At 39.2% G+C, this 25,428-nt stretch overlaps 1 long non-coding RNA gene across 1 annotated transcript in view; it reads left to right on the top strand.

Annotated features, from left to right (window-relative positions):
• LOC118254218 (uncharacterized) overlaps positions 1 to 24,917 on the top strand; it is a 41,263-nt gene extending 16,346 nt beyond the window's left edge. Inside the window, exons 3-5 of the long non-coding RNA XR_004780617.2 lie at positions 19,732 to 19,865; positions 21,740 to 21,853; positions 23,520 to 24,917. This is a non-coding gene — a long non-coding RNA (uncharacterized LOC118254218). The remainder of the gene's footprint in view (positions 1 to 19,731; positions 19,866 to 21,739; positions 21,854 to 23,519) is intronic.
• The last annotated feature ends 511 nt before the right edge of the window (positions 24,918 to 25,428 follow it).

Raw genomic sequence — 25,428 nt, 5'->3', positions numbered from 1 at the left:
TTTCCTTCACATCTTCGTTCTGATCACAAGAGAGATGAATAAACTCAGCAGGTTCACAAAGAAGGCATATATGAATCTTTTACAGCCAGAGTGTAAGCTTAGGGTTGGAATAAGTCCAAAGCCTCAAAAGGAAATTCAGTTGAAATGACCAAGTTTTGCCTGGTTTGGGGTCAAAACCTAGCGAAAACAACACTTCAGATGGTTTCTGTATAAAAACATGAAGCCACACAGATTTATAGAAAACCACCTCAAATTTTCTTACTGTGAAGCCAGGTTCAGAAAGAAGGCATGGGAAATTGAGTAATACTGCCCAAGTTCCAGGTTAATGGCAAAGGTTCAAAATATTTTAAACCTGCTCCATTCTAGATTCATTTCACTTCTAAAACTTGGCATAAATCCAACAGCTACCTGAAATGGTACCAAGACACTTCCCAATTATTTGTAGTCTCTTCAACCAAAGTTTAGTATTTGCTACACTTTTTGTTCTGTTTCGTGACATCTACATTTACAACTCCTTCCTCAGGGACTCACATTGATACTGTCAGAAAGCTCCTGACTTCCAGTGTCCATTGGAGTTTTAGTTTCAAGAATTTAAATTCTAGATAGGTCCAAGCAAAGGAGATAAAACACTGAGGTCTAAATTAAATACAGTCTGAGAGTTCTCCTCAATGACATACCACCAGCGTGTGTCAGTGAAAATACACTGTTATAAAAATATAGCAAACCAGTTATTTTGGTGAAGCTATAGCTCATGAAGTCTTGTTCTTGCAACAGTTGATAGTGGTCAGATTTAGCTTGGGTATTCTAAAAGGCCTTTATGTTCTCTGTGTAATGTGAGATAATAATCCTTCCTGTGGACTGAAACTTTATGGTATTAGATAGTGAATTAAAGATATGCAAACAATGATGTACTAGCCAATTTTGTATTGCAAGAACCTTAGAAAATAACACTTACCTCTCAAGACAGAAGGGTCCTGGTTCAAATCACACTGAAAATACATGCACTTCAGTTCTTCATCAAATGTGAGCATGTGTACACTGCTTTAGTCTGGAGTAGACAGTCACTAGCTTTTAATCAAGTCAAGTGAAAAAATTGCTATGTTTTCTATAAAGTCTTTCTCTGTAGGAAACTGAATGATGAAACGATAATGAGGCATTCAAAAAAGAAAGAATTGGAGCTCACTAAATGTGTTTAAAAGCTCTTTGATAAAAGAGAAGTTGTGTTCACAGATATACTTGAGTTCTGGTATCCCATGCTGCCTGTTATCTGTGATAAGCTAAGAAAAACTACTCATCATGCTGTTCCTGCAATGTTCTCCTTTAAATCATTTCCATCACAAATCTAAATCAGGATAGTAATGTTATTCTAGGAATAAAATACAAAAAAATAACTACTACTGCATAAGGCAACACACCAGTAATTGTGTGTGTGAATTTTTAGTAGTTGCCTAGTTGTCTTTAGCCTTATCTGAATGGAGAAGAGTTTTCATTCAAAAATAAACACTGTTTCAGTTTTATTTAAAGCCTGCTGAAGTTAGAAGTGGTTATCACATTATATGAGTACCATTCCTCTTTTATAATACTGGGAAACGAAGATGCAAGAGAAAGTAAAAAGGAGGATATATAAGTTTCAAGTCAACTATCTGACACCTAGCCTTGAAAGGAGAGGCCCATTTTAGAATCAGTTTACTTACATTTGTATTATGTTTGCTGTCAGAGGTACAATAGCTGGTAGGACACAGGTGACCTAGGGAATTGCCTGGAGTTAGATCCTACAAAAATTACAAAGGAGGAATCGTGTCCAATCTATGAGAGATTGATAAATGTTTTGATAAGAAAACTTTGATTTCATTTCAGTGCTACCACCTGGTGGGCAAAATGCAGACAGCAAAAATCACATTGTTATTACACTGGAACATTCTGATACAGCGAGTTTTTGTTTTACTTTGTGAAGGAAACATAAGATATTATTAAAACAACTTGAACATCTGGTTTGGGGATAAAGTCATTTTGCAGTGCTGCTGCCAAGCCTCAGGGCCAAGCACAAAGAACAACCTTCCCTTCCAGCCTCTCCATAATGCTTAACACCAAACTGTAAAATTTCATGTCCAACACAAATGAAGAACAAACTATACTGAAGCTATGGCTGTACATGTCTAGAGAAATTCACCTGATAGTTGGAATGTCAAAGAACTATAAGAGATTAAAACTGCAGAATTACAAAAGCCAACAGCAGGGAAAGAGAATCTAGTTTATTTTACTATGGGTAAATTAAAGACAAAGTTACATCAGGCATTCTGAGAAAAAGAAGAGGAAAGGAAAGTCACTACGAAATCTTTGTAATTATGTATTGAAAGGCTCTGCTAAGATGCCTTAATGAAGAGCAGCGCTGTTTTCTTTGGTACACTTAGAACTTGCAATGAGAAGGTGGAAACATGGGGCAGATCTGACCTTCTCCAACTACTGCCTGAACTTTGAGGATCTGGAAGAGAAGTGACTAATCATTCCAATTTTGTATCACTTACTCTCAAATGAATCTGACCCCAAAACTCCAATATTTATATAAACTCCCCCCCTGCCCCCTCCCCCCCCCTCCCCAATAAAATGTACTGTCATACATCAGATGACTTGAAATTTACAAAACCTTCAGGGAGATTTTCCTGAAAACTTCTCTTCAGATTTGAAGTCCTGGTGTCATTAACCTTAGTGTGGCTGACATTTCACACATGATATTCTTACTCTTTCCTATACTGTAATTTTCTCAGATGTAAATAAGAATTAGCCATTGATGTTTCTAATGCTACAAGTCCCTACTCCAATGCTCCGTTCAGCCATCTGTACACACCCAATGTGGAACTGTTGTTTAAAATGTGATTGAAGTTGTATCATACCATCTAGGATCACTGTAACCTTTAATCTGGCATAAATTTATGAAAATATAATCCAGTTTAGCAAAATTTAATCAATAATGCTTTCGTTGGTGGTGGTTGGTGGGTTTTTTTGTTTGTTTGTTGTTTTGTTTTGAGCAGGTGTGAATATGCCATCGCTGCTTCCAGCGTTTGATACATGAAATTCTTTGGTTTGACTCAGCAGACTTTATATAGTAATCTTCTGTGTTTAACTGCTGATAGTGTTATTTTTTTGAGTTTTAGGTAATGTAAATCTGCTACTCCAGAAGGTCAGCCAGTAGGTGACTTAATGTCTCTAAGAACTTCCACTAATGAGTACAACAATAATTCATGATAACTTCAACCTTGGTAATAAGGTTCACAGAGATCTGGTCAAGCATTCCAAAGCTTCAGCTTCATCAGGAAATTTGTACTGTAGTTGAATGGGAATAAATAACCATTTTCTTAGATTTGTCTCATATATTCCTCTTCTGAGTTCCTGCCAGCTTGTCTGCTAGAATAAATATCCATTCTTTCAGTATAGATTAAAGTGAATTGTATTTCTCCTACTACATTCTTGGCTCTTGACTTACAAATGATAATGATCAAATGCAAGAAAGACTGAGATGAGTTACTACATTATATGTAAAGAAATGAAAACCATTTTTTTTGACTCTTCATAAAATATGTTTCTGAGCTTTGAGCGCCTCTACACATTTTATGTTGAAAAGGCAAAAAAAAAAAAGAAATTAGAAATTCTCAGATTTTAATGCCAGAAGGGCAGAACAGAACAGCTGCTGTCCATTTAATCTGATTCCCTATAGCAGATATTTGAAGAGAAAATGGAAGTTCAGTGTGGCTTTGGGGTGTTTTGTTTTGCTTTGCTTGTTAGCTTTTTTTTTTTTTTTTTTAATGCAAGCTTATTACCATTATTTGTGGAAAGTTCTTTTGCAGTATCCTAGAAACTGCTCCTATTGAGACCTCCTATACATAGGAAATGACACAATTCTGCTTCTCTCAGTGCCCTGTAATTTTTGTGGTCCAGTGCTTTTTGGAACAACTTTTGCAAAATGCTGAACTTGAAAGGACCTTGGGGGCAACCTGGGGGATTGCTACTGTGCACTTTCCCTGGGCTTAACTGTCCACTAGGCATCTGCTCTTCATACTTCATCATACTCTTGTCTGGGCTAGGCAAAACTTACCTGAGCCTGTTCAGACATTCGGGGCACTGTACAGACCCAGTTAACCTAGGAGGCAATGTTTTGTTTTCCCTTATAGCAAAGTCACCTCAAAACTGTTGAGCCCAGAAGAGGAGCTGCTGCAATCTAGTATGACATGATCTTCCCACTGTGGGAAGCATGGCTGCATGTCTCCCAGGACTGGGACCTCAGAGGGATCTGGGAACCTAGAGCAGCTGCCTTACACCAGAGTCAGCATCCTGATTCCCTGATACCGGCCTTCATCTCCAGCTGAATTCAAAGCTTAGCATATGCTTTAACTCCCATAGAGATGGGGTCTTTGTCAGAGATGCAACTGATTTTAGCTCTCCTTAGACTGAATTATACTGGATTCTTATCTTTCCCCCTTTATTTCAAGCCTTTCTTGTATAACACCAGCCATAAATTATTCCCTAGGAATTCCTTTATTTAACATATTTCTTCTTTTTGATTGCCATGGTATCTTTTAGAAGGAGATCCAGTTCTAATTTGAAGACTTGATCTCATAAGTTTTTCTTCCCCTCCTCAACATTCAGTGACCCTGATACATATGTGTGTAAGCATTTATTTATTTCTTGGCTTAGAGATAGAACAGTATATTGCCAGGGAAAAGACATAAATAGCATGCCCAAAAGAAAAGAATGAAAAGAAAACTGTAAGGATTCCTTACTCATATTTTAGTGCCTCTTCAAGAAAAATTGTTTTTGACACTTCTCACAATTTTTGGCTTGCTCTTGTGGCAGTTTACAATAACCATTTTGAGGTAACTGTTCTTTACAGAAAAGGACTGGATAAAGCAACTCTATCAGGATAGGATACTTGCAGTACTGTAGGATCAACATTCCTTTGAAATGATTCAGGAAACCTGCTAGGTTTTCCCTTTCAGTATGCATTTTTTTCTGATGACCCACACAGATGAGTACATGAAGGTTGTCCTGGGCTCTGCTCTTCCATACGTGATCTGTTTGCCACCACTGGAATGACCTGCTCCTTCACAAAGCTATTCTGACCTTCATAGTTTCTTTTTCACAGACCACAGTAGTATCAGTGTTAAGAATGCTCAGAGATATTCCCAAAAGAGGCATATGGGGCTGCTTACTTCCTCCACAGGAGGTCCAAGTTAATTTTTAAACTGAAATGAGAGCAACAAAGATGGAGTCCAGTAAAGACATATCAATATGTCTAGCAATACTAGATTTGAGAGGAGCAATTTCCTGTATTTAATGTTTTAGCATGCTGAGTGGTGAAGTAATGACTATTTTCAATAACAGCCTTTTTTTTTTTTTTTTTTTTTCTAGTGGAAGTTCATTCCCTTTTCATACAGCAGCTGTTTCCTACATGATGACTTTAAGGCTGCACACATTACAGAGAGTTATTTAAAGCGACAATGGCTGGATGTGCTTCAAATATGTCAGAAGAGAACCCTACTGGCCCTCAAAGTGCCTCGAGTGGGTAGCATTGGATCAGAAGGTGTAGAATTGTATTCCTATCAGTTAGAAATCACAAAAGTCCATGTACCCTGGCCTTTTGTTATTAATCCGTGCATTAGCAATAATTTCACATGCATTCTGCCAACTCCCTAGGCTTGCCTGGTTGCAGGGTTCCTTCTGCCAGATTTTTCAGCATGTTTTCTAGAGCCCCTCTCTGGGGGATCACTCCCACCTCTGGTATGTCAGAATGGATAACCAGGCACTTACCTCAGTAAGTTATCAGAGCTTACACAATATTTCCCAGCAGGCTTCACCGTGGATAATAGGGCAGGCTGTCTCTGGAAAACACTAAGGATTTGTGTTAAAGTCCTTTTAGAAGCTATGGCAATATAAGGTTTAGAGTGATAGTGGCTATTGAGAATTTGATTTCTCCAGTGTTGTTGAGGTATATATATCAACATATATACATATATATATATATATACTAACACATATATATATTAGTTTATTCCTCATTCATCTTTTTGTTTGTTAGTGATAGTATCCATTCATGTTATGAACTCTGAATGCTCTTATGATCCTTTTGTAGCCAGCAATGATGTCTGGCACTAGAATATTTGATTATGGACAGCAGAAGAGAAAGTGAAAATATAACCTTCCTATAGAAATAATAGAAATTTCACAGGAGAAGACTGAATATACAGATTACAGGACAACTCTCCCATGTAACTGGCTGGCTTCCTAGGCCTTTGCAATTTACAATTAATGGCACTAGGTCACCATTTACCTTCTTTTGCTGATTTTTTTTGAATAGTACCACATGAATGGTACTAGCACATCATGAGTGAAATTCTTGAATTCCTGCACTCACTTTTCCAAGACCCAGTAGACTCTAGTGAAATCATCAACCTAGTAGAATCATAGAAAGGTTTGGGTTGGAAAAAACTTAAAGATCATCTAGTTCCAAACCTTCCGCCATGGGTAGTGGACACCTTCTGCTAGACCAGGTTGCCCAAGGCCCTAACCAACCTGGCTTTAAACACTTCCAGGGATGGGCATCCACAATGTTTCTGGGCAACCTGTTCCAGTGCCTCATCACTCTCTGAGTAAATAATTTCTTCCTTATATCTAATCTAAATCTATCTTTTTTTTTTTTTTTTTTTTTTTTTTTCAGTCTAAAGCCATTAGTCCTTGTCCTATCACTACACTCCCTGACAAAGAGTTCCTCTCATGCTTTCTTGTAGGCCCTCTCTAGGTACTGGACGGCTGCAATGAGCAGCACATTCTCCCCAGAGCCTTCTCTTCTCCAGGCTGAACAACCCCAATTCCCTCAGCCTAGCATTTCACCATACCTACGGAACATGTTCTAAAGATTTTCATTAGTTTACCATTACAATTCATCTCTACAGATGGAAAAAGAAAAGGCATTTTTGAAAGTTCTGTGGCCACTAATCCCTGCCTTGGGGTGGAACTGGTTATGACTTGACATTTTCAAATGTGAGGTTCCCCAGTGTCTGAGAGCTGCTCCCTGCACTGCTGTGATGGGACAAGGCAAAGCTGAGAGTTTCACTTTCTTTTCATTAGAACACCATTCCCATGAGTCCAAACTGTCAGTGGTAAAATACAGGCTGAGTATATTCCTATTGAAGTAGATTATTATGTTTGCATGTTGTCAGTAAGAACTAAACCATGGCATTTTATACACTTCTATTGAGAAGCTGGGTCCTGTTTTACAGTAACAGAAAAACCTTGTGTTTTTCATGGGAATTATAATGAATGGTTAGGGCCAAATCTTAAATGAGAGGTAATTCTGTTTTTGGAGAGACAGTTAAAAGCTGATCTTCACTGGTCAAGTCTTCTGTTCTTAAGGGGTGTTATGCTACCTGATTTACCCTCTACCATGTCATGATTCTCATCAAGCTGGGAGAAACCAACCTTTTCTTACTTATTTAGAAGATGCAGACAATCCCAGTGAAATCAGAGCATCTCTCTTTGCATTCTTAACCATGTTTACTGGAGCAGGGCCTTGTGCATTAAAATCCAGTTGAAACACGGAAGGTTACATTAAAGGACTAAAGAAAAACAAAGGATATGTCAAAAAAAAAAAAAGTTATTTTCATGGACCTCTCACAACAGGTTTAAGTCAACTCTTGACACTCAAAACTCCTGAGAGTGAACATTTGCATAAGTTATGTATATATGAGCTTCTATTAAGACTAAAACACACAAGCCTTCTGACACTGTACTTGCAATTCTACATACCTTTCCCTGTCCCTCTTTGCACTGAAATCAGTTAAAACCTGAATCCAGGACAGAAACATTGCCTTTCTTTAAATATTAAAAGTAAGCCTGATTATTTATTTCTTACTACTAATTCATTCAAAACACTGAAGAACTCATTTTTTTCTTTGGAAGTTCCTAATCCAGAGTAAAAAGAAAGAGTTATGTTGTGTTGCATACAATCTGGTATATTTGGCAGATTTTTTCCTTGGTTTCAGCATCATTCTTTGCTCCCTAGGTAGCGTGTGGTCTAAATGAAGCCTTCAAACTAGAGCCTGTACACAAGCTGAACTTCTGATCTACACTTCATGCTTCAGGCCAGTTTCTTTTGGAAGGTTTAATTCAAAAGGTTTAATTCAAAAAGAGTGGATAAAAACTACTACTGACTTCACTGAACTTGGGACCAGGATAATGAGTATATAGTACTTCCAGTATATATACCCACATTTGTAGATAGAGGGGTTTTGTTTGTAATACAGGAAAACTTAGCAAGTCCCAGACATCTGTAATGCAGACAGTAGACAAAACTGCAAGCAAGCAACTAAACTTAATAAATAAATAAATAAATAAATAGAAATTATAGACAATACATTTCCATAAAGGCAAGATAAAGTTCAAAGAGAAAGCTAGACTCAGACATTCAGTTATGAGAGATTTATGACTGTACCGGAGAAATATTTAAATATGACAGTTCCCATGCAGATAAATAAAATGCATTTCAATATCCTTGTGTTAGTCTCTCTTTATGTGAGTTTATGCCGGAAGTCAGTCTAATGATAAGGATTTGCTACTGCAAATAACTAAAAATTAAGCCAGATGTTGGTGTTGGTTCTTAAGGGAGTAGAAAGTAGATACATTGAAGGCAATGAAGCTGCTGTTGATGGTTTCTTATCTTTAGTATTACATTTTATAATGTGTGGTAGGGATGAAAGCAGTGTACAGAATGGATGAATGATATTTAAATACTTGGTACAGGGCAGTAAGAAGGAAACAGCCTAGATGCTTTAAGATTATCCACCATCCAATACAAAATCTATCTTCAGTTCTTATGCCGAATTTGGGTCCAGTCTTGTTTAACGTCTTCGTTGATGATCTGGATGAAGGGGTAGAGTACACTCCCTCAGTAAATTCACAGATGACACAAAACTGGGGGAGCAGTTGATTCACCAGAGGGCTGTGCAGCCATCCGGTGGGACCTTGGCAAGCTGTAGAGGTGGGCTAACCAGAATCTCATGAAGTTCAACGAGGAAATGCGCAGAGTCCTGTGCCTGGGGAGGAACAACCCTAGGCACCAGAAGGAAAAACCCTAGGCACCAGGACATGCTGGAGGCCACCCAGCTGGAGAAAAGGACTGAGGAGTCCTGGTATACACCAAGTTGAACATGTGTCAGCAATATGCCCTTGCTACTAAGAAGGCTAACACCATTCTTAGTTGAATTGCCAGCAGGTCAAGAGATGTGATCCTTCTGCTCTACTCGGGATTGGTGAGGCCACACTTAGAATACTGTGCCCAGTTCTGCACCCCTCCCCCCCAGTACAAAAGAGACCTAGATACACTGAAGAGAGAGTCCAACAGAGGGCCACCAAGATGGTCAAAGGACTGGAGCACCTCTCCTCTGAGGAGAGGCTGAGAGAGTTGGGACTGTTCAGCCTGGAGTAGAGGAGGCTCGGAGGCAACCTTACCAATGCTATAAATACCTGAAGGATGGGTGCAAAGAATATGGAGCTAGGCTCTTTTTCAGTGGTGCTCAGTGCCAGGACAAGTGGCAGTGGGCACAAACAAGCGGCTCCATCTGAATATCAGGAATCTCTTCTTTACTGTGCAGGAGATGGAGCACTGGCCCTGGCTGCTGAGAGAAGTTGTGGAGTCTCCCTCATTGGAGATCTTCAAAATCTATCTGGACATAGTCCTGGGCAACCAGCTGTAGGTGGCCCTGCTTGAGCAAGGGGGTCGAACCAGATGACTTCCAGAGGTTCCTTCCAGCTTAGATAATTCTGTAATCTTTGATTATGCTGTGATTTCACATCTTTATTTAAAAAATATGATTCTGTTTAGGCCTTTTTAAGGAAAACTGAAGTGGTTCTGCTGCTAAGGCTTACTTTTTGGCCGTATCTGGAAAAAAAAAAAAAAGCATTGCTTTTCTTTGTCAGCCTAAATACCATGTTGTAATATGAGATGAGATGTGATCCACTTGACTCTACTATAGATTATGGGATAGTGTAGGGCCAAAACAACTGCTCCTTCCTAGTGCACAGGAGGAAGGCTACTACTCATGGAGCATAATTTCCTGGGAACAATGCAAGCTGGGGGTACCATTCAGTCAGATAAAAGCACCAGTTAATGCTTTTGAATCAGATTTGCTGAAGTAGAAATAGCAATATCAGCTAAAAGAGGCCACAAGGGGCAGAGAGTAGAGAAAGCAGGGAGATGAACACCAAAGCTCCATTCATTCTTCCAAAAGTTTGAAACCTAATTCCAGCCTAAATCTAGTCCTAGCCAATCAAAAATCATTGACACAGTTACTGTGTTTAGGTTTTTGAATTTCTTCTCTGTATCTAGTTTTGCAGCTTCTCTTATGTCTGATGAACTTAGAGAATCATTGGGTTGTCTGACAGCCTTTGTTTTGCTAGGTTGAACATGCTGCTGTTTTAGGTCCTCTCCTGTGAGGCAGGCTCTGATCAGCTGGGAGACCGTTCGCTGTACCTGCTTCATTTTTAATATGTCTTTTTTACAGATGGGTGGTCAGAATTGTATTGTGTTCATAACGGAGGTTTGCCAAAGCCTTTCGCAATGGCGTTAATACTTCCCTTTCTTTAGTAAGACATGCTAGATTCGTAGCTGTCATCTTCTTTGTGGCAGCATCTTGTTAATGACTTGTCGTCAAACCTTTCCCTCTTCTCCTATCCTAATAAAAGTTGTAGCTGTAAACTGTAAGAAAGATTTCGTTGTAAGGTTATGCTTGAATATTGCTGTAAAAATTTCCAATGAGAAGTTCCTTCTGTTTGTATTTTTCATGCAAACTCCAACCTCAGTAGCTGAAAGATTTTAATAGGCACGATATTTATGGGTAAAGAGTCAAACAAGTAAAGTTGGTAGGGTTTTTTTGTTGTTTGTTTGTTTGTTTTGTTTTGTTTTCCTTCCCCTTTTTCATCCTGTGAGTATCACAAAAGATGCAGGCAGTAAGAAGAGTAGAGTCAAACTATGATAGATGGTCCCACTTCCTCCTTTTTGGAGGGTGCAAAGGAGTCACCAGTTGACTAGCAGGACCACATTATTTAGGTGATCCACATCTTCCTTACAACCACTTGACTCAGTGACTGGGATGACACCACCAAACTACAGAATGCTCTGATGGAAGGTCCTTACATAGTGCCAACAACTATGGACAAGATTGCAAGTGGTGCCTGCTCAACCCTGTGTGCCTTCCCTCTCCCAGCTACCTGCAGGAGCTAACTGGGTCAGCAGAGTTATTTCTGAACAGGCATCAGTGCCTGTTCTTAAGGAATACACAAAAACTCTGGCATGACAGTACAGAAAAGCTGAACTGCAGTGGGGGTTTCCCCATTCTCTCACTAGCATAAACCTTGATGTTCCTTGCTATCCCAAATCACCATTTCCTCCCTAATGGGCCCCAAACCCCATCTCTCAAATTTGTGATTCCAGGATGCCTATGCAACTACAGAATTGTGGGCCATATGATGATTACTCTTATGTCTCAGAAAAATGTTTAAATTGGGTGGTGTCCCTGCCTGTTCAGGGGGGTTGGAACTAGATGGTCTTTACAGGTCCCTTCCAACACAATCTGTTCTGTTTCTATGCTTCTGTGGAACTGGTCTGTGTTGTTCTGCACATCACAGACATGATCATTACCATAAGCCTGAGTTTGGGACATTTGGGTAATTACTACCAACGCTAGCTGATAGTTCCATCAGAATGCTGCCAGGAATACCTGGTTCCTGGTTGATGTAAGGCCTGAGATGGTTTACCTGTATTTGTAGGGGATAAATGTCCATATTGCTAGCAAGGAATCTAGAGACAGTCTTCCACTAACAGGAAAGGTGAGTTGCTGGAGAGACAGGCTGGATTTTTTCTTAGTCTCTAAAGACACTTTCCTCTCTCCCTTAACCACAGAATGACAGGCATTTCCCAGTCTACTTCTGTGTATCCCTCTCCAATGCAAGTACAGGAAACCAAAAGGAAACAGCTACTAAGTCAGCCCTGAGGATGGCACAGGACTGGCAGTGACAGCACCTACTCCTCTCTACATTTGCCTAACTCTTCACGGATTAAGAAACCCACATAATCCTCTGCACCTAAGTTCCAGTGTTCAGGACTTAAAATCTAGACAAAATAAGCCCTAATTAAGATCCTAGGAATGGATTAGGTGGAACCATTAGTATTCACAAGAAATCCATTAGAAATTCATTAGGAATAGAGTTTATCTCCTCAAAGCCTATTGGTATATTAATGCAGTTCTTACTACTACTATAGACACCAGTAATAATAAATATCACAGCTTATACAGTATCTGAAGGACACCTATGGCTAATATAAAATATCACATATATTTTGGATAATACTTCATTCAGTAATTAACCTACTGCCTGTCTGCCTCCTTTGGGCATTTGTTGTTGATGCTGGTTATCTTGCCACTGTAGCCAAAGTTCTTCTTCGAGGCATGATTCTTTGCCTTCCTCTCATGATTCATGTGGTTTGTTTTCCATCTTTTTTTCCTGTGGGTAGAAAATTCAGCCATCAGCAACAACTTACTATTTTTTATTTAAGACATTATTTAAGACATTATTTATTTAATTTTATTTAAGACATTATTTATTTTATTTAAGACACACACTTTTGTGGTAAGACCACTGTGTGTGTGCAAAAGTAGCTTTACTGTTATGCTCATGCTCCCATGATCCTAGAATATTTATTCAAGTCCCTCAGTAGTTTCTTTGCCATATTTTGCCATCTTTGTCCCTGCATTACCCTGTTTAAAGCTCCCAGAGGACTGTTCCTACAGCTGAGGAGCAGTAAGAGTATAACGGTCTGTCCAGTTACAGTATAGTTATCTTGTTACCCTACCCAAGGCAGGCAGAGGATCACAGTGCTACTATATCCCCATTTCCCATCCTCTATATTAGAGGAATCTTTCCGAAGGCTGTGAAGCCAGGTGTGAGATGTGTTTATGTCACTGGCCTGCAGTACAGTAGTCTTGCTGGAGCTGGCAGCCTGGCCTGGGCTGTGAGTGTATTCTGAGAGGCAGACAATTCAGAAACTCAGGAGCCACTTCTCTGTGTGCTGGCCACAATTCCTGCTTCCCCTGCCAATATGCTTATGGTTTGGCATTTGTAGACACATCACAGCTGTCCAGTTGATAAACTGACACACTCTGGGTGGCCCTCGTCTCCTGAGATTTTACAACTGCTGTTTGCTCCACCAGACATGAATTGAAGTCTTCCAAACTCTCCCACAGAGACTTTCCTGGTACTCTGGTGTCAAGTTCAGAACAAGAATCTGGAGCAGACATTTCATTCCTAATAGCACTTGTTTTCCTACACTGCTGCTCTCCTTCAGCTAACTGGTGCCTGTGATGACCCCACACTTTTATTCACTGATTTGGCTTGTTCAGCAGTAGTCAGGAGTTGTATACAGTGTCCCTGCCACCCAGGAGCCCTCTACCCCTGAAGGAAAAAGGACTGTGTATGTTCTACAGTCAAATCCAGGATTACAGATCAAATATGTTCCTGCACGTGCATATTTAGTAAAATTCTTGGGTCAGTTTCTTGTGTTTCCTGAATGCTTATTGTCCAGGTGAAAGAAATAGGTACCATCTACCTGTGTACAGTAAAACACCATTGAAAAACTCAATGTGCCTAGCAAAGATATGGAGAAATACAACTCTTGTCAGCATTGTTCTTTTCTAGCTCTCACATAATGAAATTCAGGTAACAGTGAAAATAGATTTACAGATAAATCTAATTGCATGCCAAGTTGACACCACAGTAGAGCAACTGTTGGATTGCCGACAGAAGGAGAGGTATTCATTTCCGTTTGCTTCTGCAGTAGATTCATTGAAATGTGTTAGCTCAGCTGTGTGCATATATGCTGATGTAATCAAGCCAGGTGCGTGCACAGGATTTTCTAATAGGAGATGGAGATGAGTCTGGATCATGTATAGAGGAGATGGAGAGCTGTGCAGGATGTTTAAAGGTCACAAAGATGCTTAACATTTTGTACCAGACACGTGAGAAGGGAAAATAGCGTATGAGGGCACAGTCATCAATGCCCTGAATGGCAAGAGGGGTATGGGTTAGGCATTTAAAGGCATGGAGTTCCAGATCATGTTTGGTGCAAGGGATAGGAGAGGGAACACTCAGCCGCTTTGTGAGTTTAGGTAGGAAAGGTTAGAGGGACTTGTTCTACTTATAGTAAAGACAGGGAATAGAGTAAGGATTAGCTAGGGAACATTTTACTGTGCTACTTGGACCTGACCAGACTTTTTAGTAGGCAAATGTGTTTACTGGGTCATGTTGCTTCCAGCAGAACAGACCCAGAAAGAGCTCTCATAAAATGTATAATTTTTTATTTTTATTTTTATCATACAAATACTGTATTGTCTGCTGTTTTTCAAGGGAGTGTGGTTTCCCTTTGCCTTCAAAGCAAAGAGAGACAGACAGAACAAGGGTGTACAAGAGGACATACAAATAAACAGGGCTGAGCTTGTAGAGAAATCTTTCCAGCTTGATTCTTGCCACCAGAGACTTGTATACAGTTAAACTTCCTTGATATCCTATTAGATTGTATAAGTGAAAAAGGCATTACATAAAGTGCCAGCATTTTTCTCTTTTTCACTTTAAGAACCACCCTTGTGGGACAGTTGTAAAGAATTTAGTAGGGTTGGCTCTAATAAGTTTCTGTAGATAGTACTCTGAAAATACAGACAAGGAGGAAACAATGCTCTTTTTTTCTGTTTTTGTTTTTAAACAATTATAGAATTCTACAAAAGGGATACAATTCTTTTAAAAAGTTTTATGGGGTACTGTGGAAAATCTTTCAGTTTTCATTACATTCTATTAAACTTTCAGTATAGAGGAGATGCTGTCAGATATTTTCAGTGGAAGTGGGTATGTGTTCTTAGGTCTTACCAAAAACTAGTTGGATTATGTGCTTAATCCCCAACCTTCCTGTGATCTGATAGCTACAGGCTGCTTCACTTTTGCATTCTTAATAACAGCCCACCACTTTGACAGAGACTGTGACTCCATCCCTCAAAGAAATGTCATTTTGCTGTGTGGCCCTGGGGAGCCTGTTTGTCTGAGTACATGCTCATTGACAGAAGAGTTGAATGAGACAATAAGTCATGTGCCTTCAGGCTGGTCATCAAAGACACCACTATTCCTCTCCCATCACAAATGTCCTTTGACCACCTCAAGCAATAATTCCATATGTTCACCTTTACTTCTAGATCACAACTTTAGTCTCTTGATATTATCAGGTCCTGAATGGCTTCAGTTAGTGATCCCAATGGAAGTGGTATGTAGGAAAGAAGAAAAATAACTTCTGAGTTTTAGTAAGTTTTATGACCTATGAATATTTGCAAGAAATACAAATCCAGTCAATTAACTTCCATCTGATATGGAGGTCTGAGATCATGTTCTCCCAAAGAAACAAATTTTGACATACCGTGTCATGGACATTTATTTATTTATTTATTTATTTTAACCTAGAAGCCACCACTCTAGTGCTTGCCACTGATCTCCATGGAAGATGTGAGGCAGTGCATGGCCTCCTACAGAGGACCTCTGCCCGTAGGTCACATAGGCAAGCTCTGTCTCTTACCTGCCCTACATCAGCTCTCACTTGTTCTCCCATGGGATTACTCAAAATGAACTGAATTATGCGACAAAAGCTGACCAAGGTTTTTATTGGAAAATCCAATATTACAGGCCTTTGCATAATAATTTCAGGACTAGCCTTTCCCTCCATCTTCCAAGAAATTCAATAGCTAAAGATTATGACACTTCTACACTCTGTAGACACTCTGACTTTTCCAGATCAGTGACCATTCCCTTGGAAGTTTTCATCTCCCACTGAATGTTTACAGTGACTTTGGAAACAGTTTATTCTATTGTTTTTTACCTATATGTTTTTTACCTATACCAATTTGGTATTACCAATGTTGCTCTCAAGATCAAATCTATACCAGCATTTATCTTCATGAGTATCACCGATAACCTCTTAAGCAAATATCTTCATAAATGACAATCTTTGTCGCAGTCGCTTGGAGGAGAGCAGTACCACAGACACATGCATACACACTCTGCAACTGGGAAAAAAAAAGAAAAAAAAAAAAAAAAAAGGGCTCTTCTCAGAGCTCTTCTTCATGTATTTTTTGTAGCCAAAAACTAGAGTGGGAAAGGAAAAGATAACATCTGAGTTGGGATGACCAAAGTACATAGAGAGAACAATTTAGTCTCTTAAAACAATACAAGAAGTTAGATTCCAGTAGTAATCCAAGTGAAGGCAGGGGGTTGAGCCACATCCAAATATCTATGCAGTCCAAGTGACCCAAGCTATCACATGTGATATACCTCACTTCTTTATTTTCTTGTTTATTCTGAATGACTACAAGGGCACTTGATGTGATAAAACATGGACAATGTCCTGAGTTCAGCTGGAGAGAACTTTCTTTCTGGAGCTTCTCCCTGCAGTAATGATGATATCCGTTTTGGGGTTAATTTTCTGTGGAATAAGCACGTCAGGTTTTAAGGCACTGGTCCAGACTGTAAACAAGTCAGTCTCTTTGGAGCCTGCTTTGGCAGCTCTGCTGAGGTTACTATTTGTATTAAAATATTTGCTAACCTATTCTTCATAAAGCCAGGTATGTTTCTGTGAAAAGGAGAGGCAATGTTGACATCTGTCCTCTTGCCAGCAGCAGCAATCAGGTTACCTTGTTATCTCAGCTAACCCTCCCCCATGCTGATGTACTAAATAAGGGACTGTCAAAGCTCTGTCCCAGGGCAGATTGCATTTCAGCTCCATGGTCACAGCTCTGAGTATCTGTGCAAAAGGCAGGAGCAGCTTGGTCCCATCCTTCCAGTGGGACCTTACTGCAGAGAGATATCAGTGACAGAAAGCTCTGGAATGTAAGTTTTACACGAGGTAGAGGTTTTCATCTGTGGCTGACAAGCGATTTAAAGCACTAAGGAGGCCTCAAGGCAGAGATAAGTGGTGCACATGGATACATGGATACTAGAATAATTTGGATGCATTTAGAATTTGGGATAGACAAGGAATTTGTCTCATCCCCAAGCTTTTTGGATCTGTGGCTACATTTTGGTTCTCTGCTTGTACAGAGCTTTCTATAGCAAGACTGTAACCCAACTATAATAAATCATTGTAATAGCTCTGTTCATATTACTAAGTTGGGGAGTGGAAAGCAAACAATCTAAACAACGTAAGACCACCACAATTACTTCAATTGTTTTTATAGGTTACCCATAAAACTGTGGGCACTTTTCAGGCATAGAAAAAACATAGGCTTGGATTTAGATCTTATAGCCCAAGGCTCCAGCTCCTCGCACTTTCAAAACTCCCATTGATTGCAGTAATAGACCTAGGATAAAGTGCAGGAAATCCAGGATTATTTATGCTCTTGGATTAAATGAGGTGTTTATAAGAAGAAAAAGGATTAGCTTCTGGGGGACAGTTGCTGTCTCTTCTGTATAGATGTGTAGTCTGAAGACATGGGAGGTTCTCCCATTTGCCATTGGGTAATTAGTGATATCTTTATTCTGCTTAGCTTTCCTGTTCTCCATTTCTTTTCATTTGAAATACAGTCCGAGTTATGATGAAGAAATATTAGAAATAAACAAGGTTTATTCCTAATAATAATATTAATAATAATAATATTAATAATAATAATAATAATAATAATAATAATAAAATAGTTAAATCAGACATGGACTCTATTGTCTGATTTTTTAAATTATGGGAGAATTACACCCACAAGGCAGGTTACTTTTACTTTGAAATAGGTAAGGTTTTCAGAGCACCTGGGGCTGGCCTCATCATGCTTCCACCAAAGTGAAAGGTTAAAGCTTCCACTCACTTCAGTAGGAACAAAAGCAGATAAATGATGAGTATGTTTGGGAGCATTCCCTGTCAAACAATTACGATTCAGCATTCTGCTGGCCAGATTCTCAAGTGATTTATCAACTAATGAAAGCTGATATGAATTCATTTTACTCAGTGTAGCTGGATCAATTTATATCTGACCTTCTCTTCCGGGAATTTCTAATTACAATATTGATGTAACAATGATGGGCTAAGTATACAGGCAAAACTAGCTCTGTGGGAAGAGGTGATATGTTTGTTGCTCCATCTTCTATTGCTGGCCAAATAGACAATCTTGAGAGTATTTAAAAAACCCTTTTTCCATTTCAGACCTGAAGTTTGACCCATATTTCTGAATGTATGCTTGTTTTTATCTAATGGTATTAGTTAGACTGATGGAAGATATCATCCTTCTCCACAAACCTAGATATGGAAATTTCTGCAAGACATGACTGTCTGTTGCAGAACTGTCTCGAGTATCTGTCTAACACAGGATAGCCTCTTTTTTTCTTTTTTTCTTTTTTTTTTCTTCACTCACTATACACTGCTGTTAATTTCTGCCCTTCTTCTAATCTTCCCACTTCTGCCCATTCCCATCCATTATGGTTCCCTTCCTGTAATCATCATGCTGAACTCTTATTTAACTTTTTCCCTTATTTGGTGGTATGGATGGGCTTGCACTACAAAAGACAAAGTACTCTACAATATCTTTATTATTGTGTTTTGACATTTTTTGATTCTCATGTAATTATAGGCTGAGTTACTTTGATATGGACCTGATCCAACATCTTAGTATTTTATTGGTTTGTATACTGTCAGTGTTAAAAGTGGCTTTTTTCTTTTAAAGTGACAAACTTCCCTTGTTTTTCCCATCTTGTTTTCATTATCTTTTCTTGACAGTAGGTCAGGTTAGGTGCTTTGCCATCTCTGCTGCTTCTGTCATCTCCTAATGTTGAAACTGACTTTTACAGAGGCAGTTGTTCTTATCTTTCAGCTTTCAGAGCAATGTTTGTATGTGGGGTAGATTTTTTTTTTCTCTCACTGTCTTTTTTCTGTCTCTGCTTCTTGTCTTTTTGGTTTGTCTTTGGCTTTTGTCTTTCTGTTTTTTTGGCTCAGCCGTTCAGTAGCAGAGGCAAAGTTATTGTTAGTTCTGGCTGAGAGAAAATACAAGATGGAGAGATGTTTCTTTCCTCCACAGTTTAGTTTACTGCAAGATCTTCCTGATTTTGAATCTTACCCTGACTTTTTCAGCTGAAATTAATCCACCTGAAACTGCACAGGCAAACTTCCATGTCAGACTACTTTTTTTTTTCTTTTCTTTCATGAAAACTTGCCTGATACTAGGCAAAACATTTGGGAGATACAAGGACATTTTTAAAAGTGGGGTGATCTCACTTTTTGGATAATTTCCTAATGTTTAGTTTAAATAAATGTCATGACTCAAAACTGTCTTGACCAAGAAACTCCAAATTTGGTTTACTTTGTTGTCCCTGGCAAGAATAGGTATTTTGGACTCTTTTGGGAAGGTGGGGGTGTGGGGCAGTTATAATTTAGATATTAGTTACAACAATGTCTACATACACTAGAAACACAGTATTTTTCTTAATACCACATTCTAACTTGTGTATTGTATATAAACCACATACCAAAAGCCTTTGTGCTCTTTAAGCAGTATGCAGTATACACTCTTTAGGAAGCATATAGCCAAAGGCCTGTTCAGATGCCTGAACAGTTGCTATTCTATCCATCAAGTGGGATTTAAGAAATACTCAGTTTGAAGCTTCTTCTGATCTCCACAGGAGTTTCTACAGAGTCTGTCAACTCCGTGGCCATCCTCAGGATTCGTCTCACTGTGAAGACCGCTCTGTGCCTCTCTGGGCATATCCGAAAAGCGAGGTCTCAACACACCCTGTTCCTAGCCTACCATTTGCATGTGAGTATGCAGTATGCATTAACCATGGCTATTAGAGAAGCACTTTGACGTTTCTCTTAAACCCCATAATGCTGAAATATGAAATTTTCCTACTCTAGAAGCAAGGCCAATGAAAGACCAATAGTTAAAAGGACAGGTGGGGAGGTAGATGTGCTCATGGAAAAAAGGGTAATCTTGAAAGAATGTCATAGTTTGAACTCCTCAGTTACTGGCAAATTAGCATACACAAAGTACAAAATAAGGGTAAACAGGCCTTAAACATTTTTATAAAGACGATTATTTCATTATGCCTGAATCTTAGTATATTCAAAGGCAAATGAGCCTGCCATGTAAGCTCTGCACAGCCTCTAAATATTCTGGTCCATAATTCCTGGAGTCCCAAGTCTGACTGGGTGTTCTGGTGTGTTCTGCTCTTAATCAGAACTGATATGGGTCAGGCAAGTACTTCATTAACTGGTATTACTATGGCATACACTGGAAGAGCTGAAGGGCAAGCTTTGATTCTACTGACTTCAAGGCAGCAGACTTGGCCTCAAGCTGCAGACAAGTGCCAGAAGGGAGAAAGAGTCTGGTCATGGCAGCAGGAAAAGCAACAGAAGCTGCAAAACCCGCCCAAGACGGGCAAATTCTCTCTTAACTAAGCTCCTTGCTGTCACAGAGAGACACCTACTGGTGCTCAAGTGAGGTTAGGTAAGGTAAGTCTACATTACAAAACCATTCTGCCCACCATGTAGAGAAATGCTGAAGCATTTTAAAATTCTTCTAATAGCAGTACCTTTATTCACAATGAGGCTGGAAGGCCGTACCACTTAGTAAAGCCAGACTCCAGACCAGTAAACCAGTAAAACCATAATCCACACTGATTCAGAGTTTAAATAGTCACAGCAATGAGATCAAACTCGCAAAATAAAATCCACTCCCCAAACAAGGAGACTAACAAACCTCCAAGACATCACGCTGAAAGCTTTTCTTTTGAACACCACAATTGCCATAGGAAAAGTAGTGAAACTGATTCAGCACTTGGGATGGGGCAATTCTGGATGTATGTACGAAGAAGGGGACAAGAAACTGGAGAGCAGCTCTGTGGAAAGTTATCTGGGGGTTCTGGTCAATGACAAATTGAGTATGAGTCAAGTGTGTGCCCTGGCCAAAAGGGCCAAATGTTTCTTGGGCTGCATCAAACACAGCATTTTTGGGGGCTGCATCAAACACAGCATTCCCTATTGAGGGAAGTAACTGTCCCGCTCTACTCTTAAGTACTGTGTGCAGTTTTGGGCACCACAATATAAAAATAACATGAAACTGTTAGAGAGTGTTCCAAAGGAGGGCAACAAAGGTGGTTAAGAATCTAGAGGGCAAGACATATGAGGAGCAGCTGAAGTCCCTTGGTTTGTTCAGCCCAGAGCAGAGCAGGCCGACAGGAGGCCTCATGGAGGCCTGCAGCTCCCTCACAAGGGGAGCGGAGGGGCAGGTGCTGAGGTCTGCTCTCTGGGAACAGTGACAGGACCTGAGGGAACAGCATGGAGCTGGGACAGGGGAGGGTCAGGCTGGATGTTAGGAAAAGGTTTTTCACCCAGAGGATGGTCGGGCACTGGGACAGACTCCCCAGGGCAGTGGTCAAGGTACCGAGCTACTGGAGTTCATGAAGCATTTAGACAAAGCATCAGACACTCTCAGACTTATGGTTTAATTTTTAGACTGTCTTTCATGGAGCCAGGAGTTGGACTTGATAATCCTTGTGGGTCCCTTCTAACTCAGGATATTCTGTGATTCTATGGATATGAAATGCTGTTTCTGAAATCCCTTGTAGAGCAGTGAATTGATGAGGAAGATAAGTCTTCTTGTTGTGAAATGAATGTACTTCTATATTTCAGGCCCAATATCAGTGTTCCACTCTGAAAGAATGAGAAACATTTAATTAACTAATGAAGTGGGTAATGGGTACCTCAGCAGTAGAGACTTTCTGCACTCCAGTGATTAGTTTTGGGGTAAGTTTTTCCAGATGAAAGCTAAACAAAGCTAATAAATCTAAGTTCATCTTCTGAGAAACATTTTACCTTTGGGAAGGTGAATTTTTTAATGTGTTAGGATTTTCTAAAACACAGACTATATCCCTCCTCAAAAAACAGTGTTTGCTGTCTCTTTCAAACACCATCAGGAAGCAACATCTCTTTGGGGAGAAAGGATCATTGTCTAGAGAAAAGAATACTTTGGTAATACAAGAGGTCTCTAGCCAAATATGACAATAGTCAACATGCTTCCTTGTGTACTTCACAGTTAAGAAATCTCATTGAAAGTTTGAAAGATTGGATTAAATTCCTCTTGGATTTCCTGTGATAATCTCAGTTGGATCATCTGCTCTTATGTGTTAGAGATCAACAATGTCTGACTCTGTTAAGGAAAACTGACATTCATTAGACACAACTTTCCTTTACAGACCTTCCTCATCTGGCTGTGAAAACACATGCTATTAAAAGGGCTGCCTTACATCTAAGAAGAATTTTGTATAGAGAACCAAAAAATAATATCAGACAGGAAAGAACAATCTTCATTAGCCTTTTACCTCAAGAAAAAAGAAAAAAAAAGTGTTTTTTTTTGAGTTGGCTTCTCTGTTCATACATTAGGGTCCATTAACCTATACTGCAATTTCAGTTCTTATTAGCAAAGGTTAAATTCATCCTGCCTTGCATTACTGCAGGATGTGGTTTGAAACATTCTTACGTTATCCAAATTCTTTACCAAAACTCTCAGGAGTGTTTGTGCAGAATTGTCTTTTTCAGCAGGTGTGTGCCAGTCTGAAGGTCCACATGGAGGTTCATGACAAATAATTTGGTGAACTTAAGGGCCAGACTCCTTGGATATAGGCTTTTATTTCAGGAGTTTTGCTTTTGGTATTGAGGGATAGAACATCAGTCAAATGGACTAGTACTTCTTTTGGACAGAAGAGTTATTCTTTGCATTTGTTGTTCGTATTTTTATTGAGTTTCCCCATCAGCTGTTTTTAAGATCATCTATAGTTTGAGAAGGGAGCTTATATGTTTCCTGTGTTAGAAGCTAAGTAGGCAAGTACTAAATCTTCAGGTAATAGAGATCATCCTACCTTCACTGATATTCAGTTCACTCACCTAAGGATCTGTTCTGGTCTATGTGAAGTCAGTGGAAGTTCTGCTGTTGACTTTAGAGGACCAGATTTCACTCTCTATTTTAAATATTTAAACAACTATATTTAGAAATTGTGACCTTGGTGAGAGCTTTGAAAACACCTGATAAAGGAAATGAGTTTGTGATATGTTGTTCCATGTAGTGAAAATGCATACATTGTCCTTTTGTTTGGTTTAGTCTGTTTTTATAAAGTACTTGGGGATCTTGAAGATAAATACATAAATTTGAGAAGTTTAGTCTGCTACCTAAGCAAGTGTAGTGATTTCTTTTGGGCTAGAGCTTTTTGTTTTCTGTATCTCTAATCCAGAAGCCCTCTTGTGAAGATTTACCTTTATGACAGAGGCAAGGCTTGCTAATTCCGTCTATTAGCAGATGTGGATTTTGCTTGGGCTAGGTTAAGTGACTGATAGTGATCTGTCGTGACTCAAACACAAGTATGGAAGAAAGTTTGTGCTGGCTCCCCTGAAAGAATGTCTTTGTTGATTTTTATAGGTTTCATCCAAAACCCAATAAGAGAACTCTTCAGTGCCGTTAGAGAAAGACAAGCATTTCCAAGAAAAAGGAAAAATTGAATATCTGCATTTTCAGCAGTGACTAGTATTGGTTATTCCTCAGTTTTGAAGTTCACAAGCAGAGAATTCAAAGGAAACATTGGAAGGAAGTCCAAATGAAAAGGGGCCCCAATTTCAGGTTGATGGTATTTTCTGCTATTTAAACTCCTCTTTTGATGTATCTCCAGTCAGGCATCTGAATCACTAGTCATTTTAGAACTCTCCGGCTCATTCTTTTCTTTATTCCTCATCTTTTTCTCTTTTCCTCTTCTCTTTTGTATTAAGGTCAAATCCTGCTTCTCCTGATGCCAATAATAAAACTCCCATTGATTTCAACATGAGCAGGAAATATGCAGTTTGCTATTTACCACAACCACCACAATGAATCTCTGGGAAGAATTCATTTACATTCATTCCAAGGATACCATGAAAAATGGGCTCTTGCTATTTTATCACATCCAAACTGTTGCTCTAACTCTAACGTCCTAGCTGTTGCTAACAAGTCAGTGATGATTTGTAAACCAACAATTTATGGTAACCACATTCCATCCCCATTATGATGTGTGGTTTGGAAATGGAAAAGTAATCAAGACCTCCTGTTAAGAGACTTTATTTCAGTTGAATGTTTCTGTAAATAAAAGCATTTTGAAAGGATCATTGCTATATATTTCTAACTCCAAATTGTTCATTTGATCTAGGCCCCATCTACACTCCAAATTCCTGCCAGGCTCTGTCTGTCAGGAGTGTGAGATCCCCAACAGTGGCATGAGCATGCTGGCAAAATTGTTTCCATCAGTATAAGTATTTTCACTCAATTGGATAGTTTCACTAGACTGGAACAGCAGTTCCATTTCTTGGAGACAGCTATGTCCATTCTTTGGAATACTTTATAATATTTTATCAGCAGACTGTAAGGGTACACTGACATAAATATATGCCTCCTACTACTGTTACAGTGATAGTTGAAAAATTATAGTCAGACCCATGGTATGTAGTAATGCCCTTGGGAACTAAGAGCCTGCGTAGTTTTCTGCAACACTTTGTCTTGGTCATAAGGATTGTGGGCAATCACTGTGACACTAAGGAGCACTTTCCAGCACTTTGATGGGAGACCACCTAGAATTACTGGTAAATAGGCTCAAATAAGGGAATTTTGTTCAAGTACAAGGTTCTGGTACCAAATACATTGAAAAACTTCTTTTGATCTCTTTGACACTAATATAGACTATCTTTCAACCCTGCGTAAGAACCCTGCAGCCTGGATTTGAGGTGAGAGTCAATATTTGTGGTAACCTGCTAAAGGAGTTATCAAATTAAGGAGTTCACAGACTGCCCTAGTTAATCAGCAGTAACTATGATGCGATATGAAGATAGAGACCATGCTAATTAGGAGTTAAAGCTCTCATCCTACCTCTTCTTTGGCAAAAAACCACTACTCGGTTAGCTTACACATCCCACTGGGGGAAATCTGTCACTTCAGAGGGTTTATATGAATGCTCTGATTTTTTTGTTGAATAAAAACCTGTCTACTAAAAATTATTCACAAAATGACTTTTATTTTATGACCTCAGAAGAGTTTTTGAACAGGTATGAATCTTCACGAGGTGTCTTTTTAGCTTGTCCATATTGTAATAATGGTATAATGAAATTAGGACATACTTTGTTATTAAATAACTTTCTACATAGTGATTACCATAACATCAATGTGAAATGCATGCCTTAAAGGACGTTTTACCGTTTTGTATGACAGACTGAACAATAAGACATAAATCCTGGCAAGAGAGCTCACTCACCATGGGGAACTACAGCCACAGATCCATGATACAAAGTGTTCATGGGCTAAACTCCAG

This window comes from Cygnus atratus, chromosome 1 (assembly GCF_013377495.2).
Source record: "Cygnus atratus isolate AKBS03 ecotype Queensland, Australia chromosome 1, CAtr_DNAZoo_HiC_assembly, whole genome shotgun sequence".
NCBI classification, from domain to species: domain Eukaryota; kingdom Metazoa; phylum Chordata; class Aves; order Anseriformes; family Anatidae; genus Cygnus; species Cygnus atratus.
Note: the sequence above shows the minus strand (reverse complement) of the source record. Positions and strands in the feature narration are given on the sequence as shown.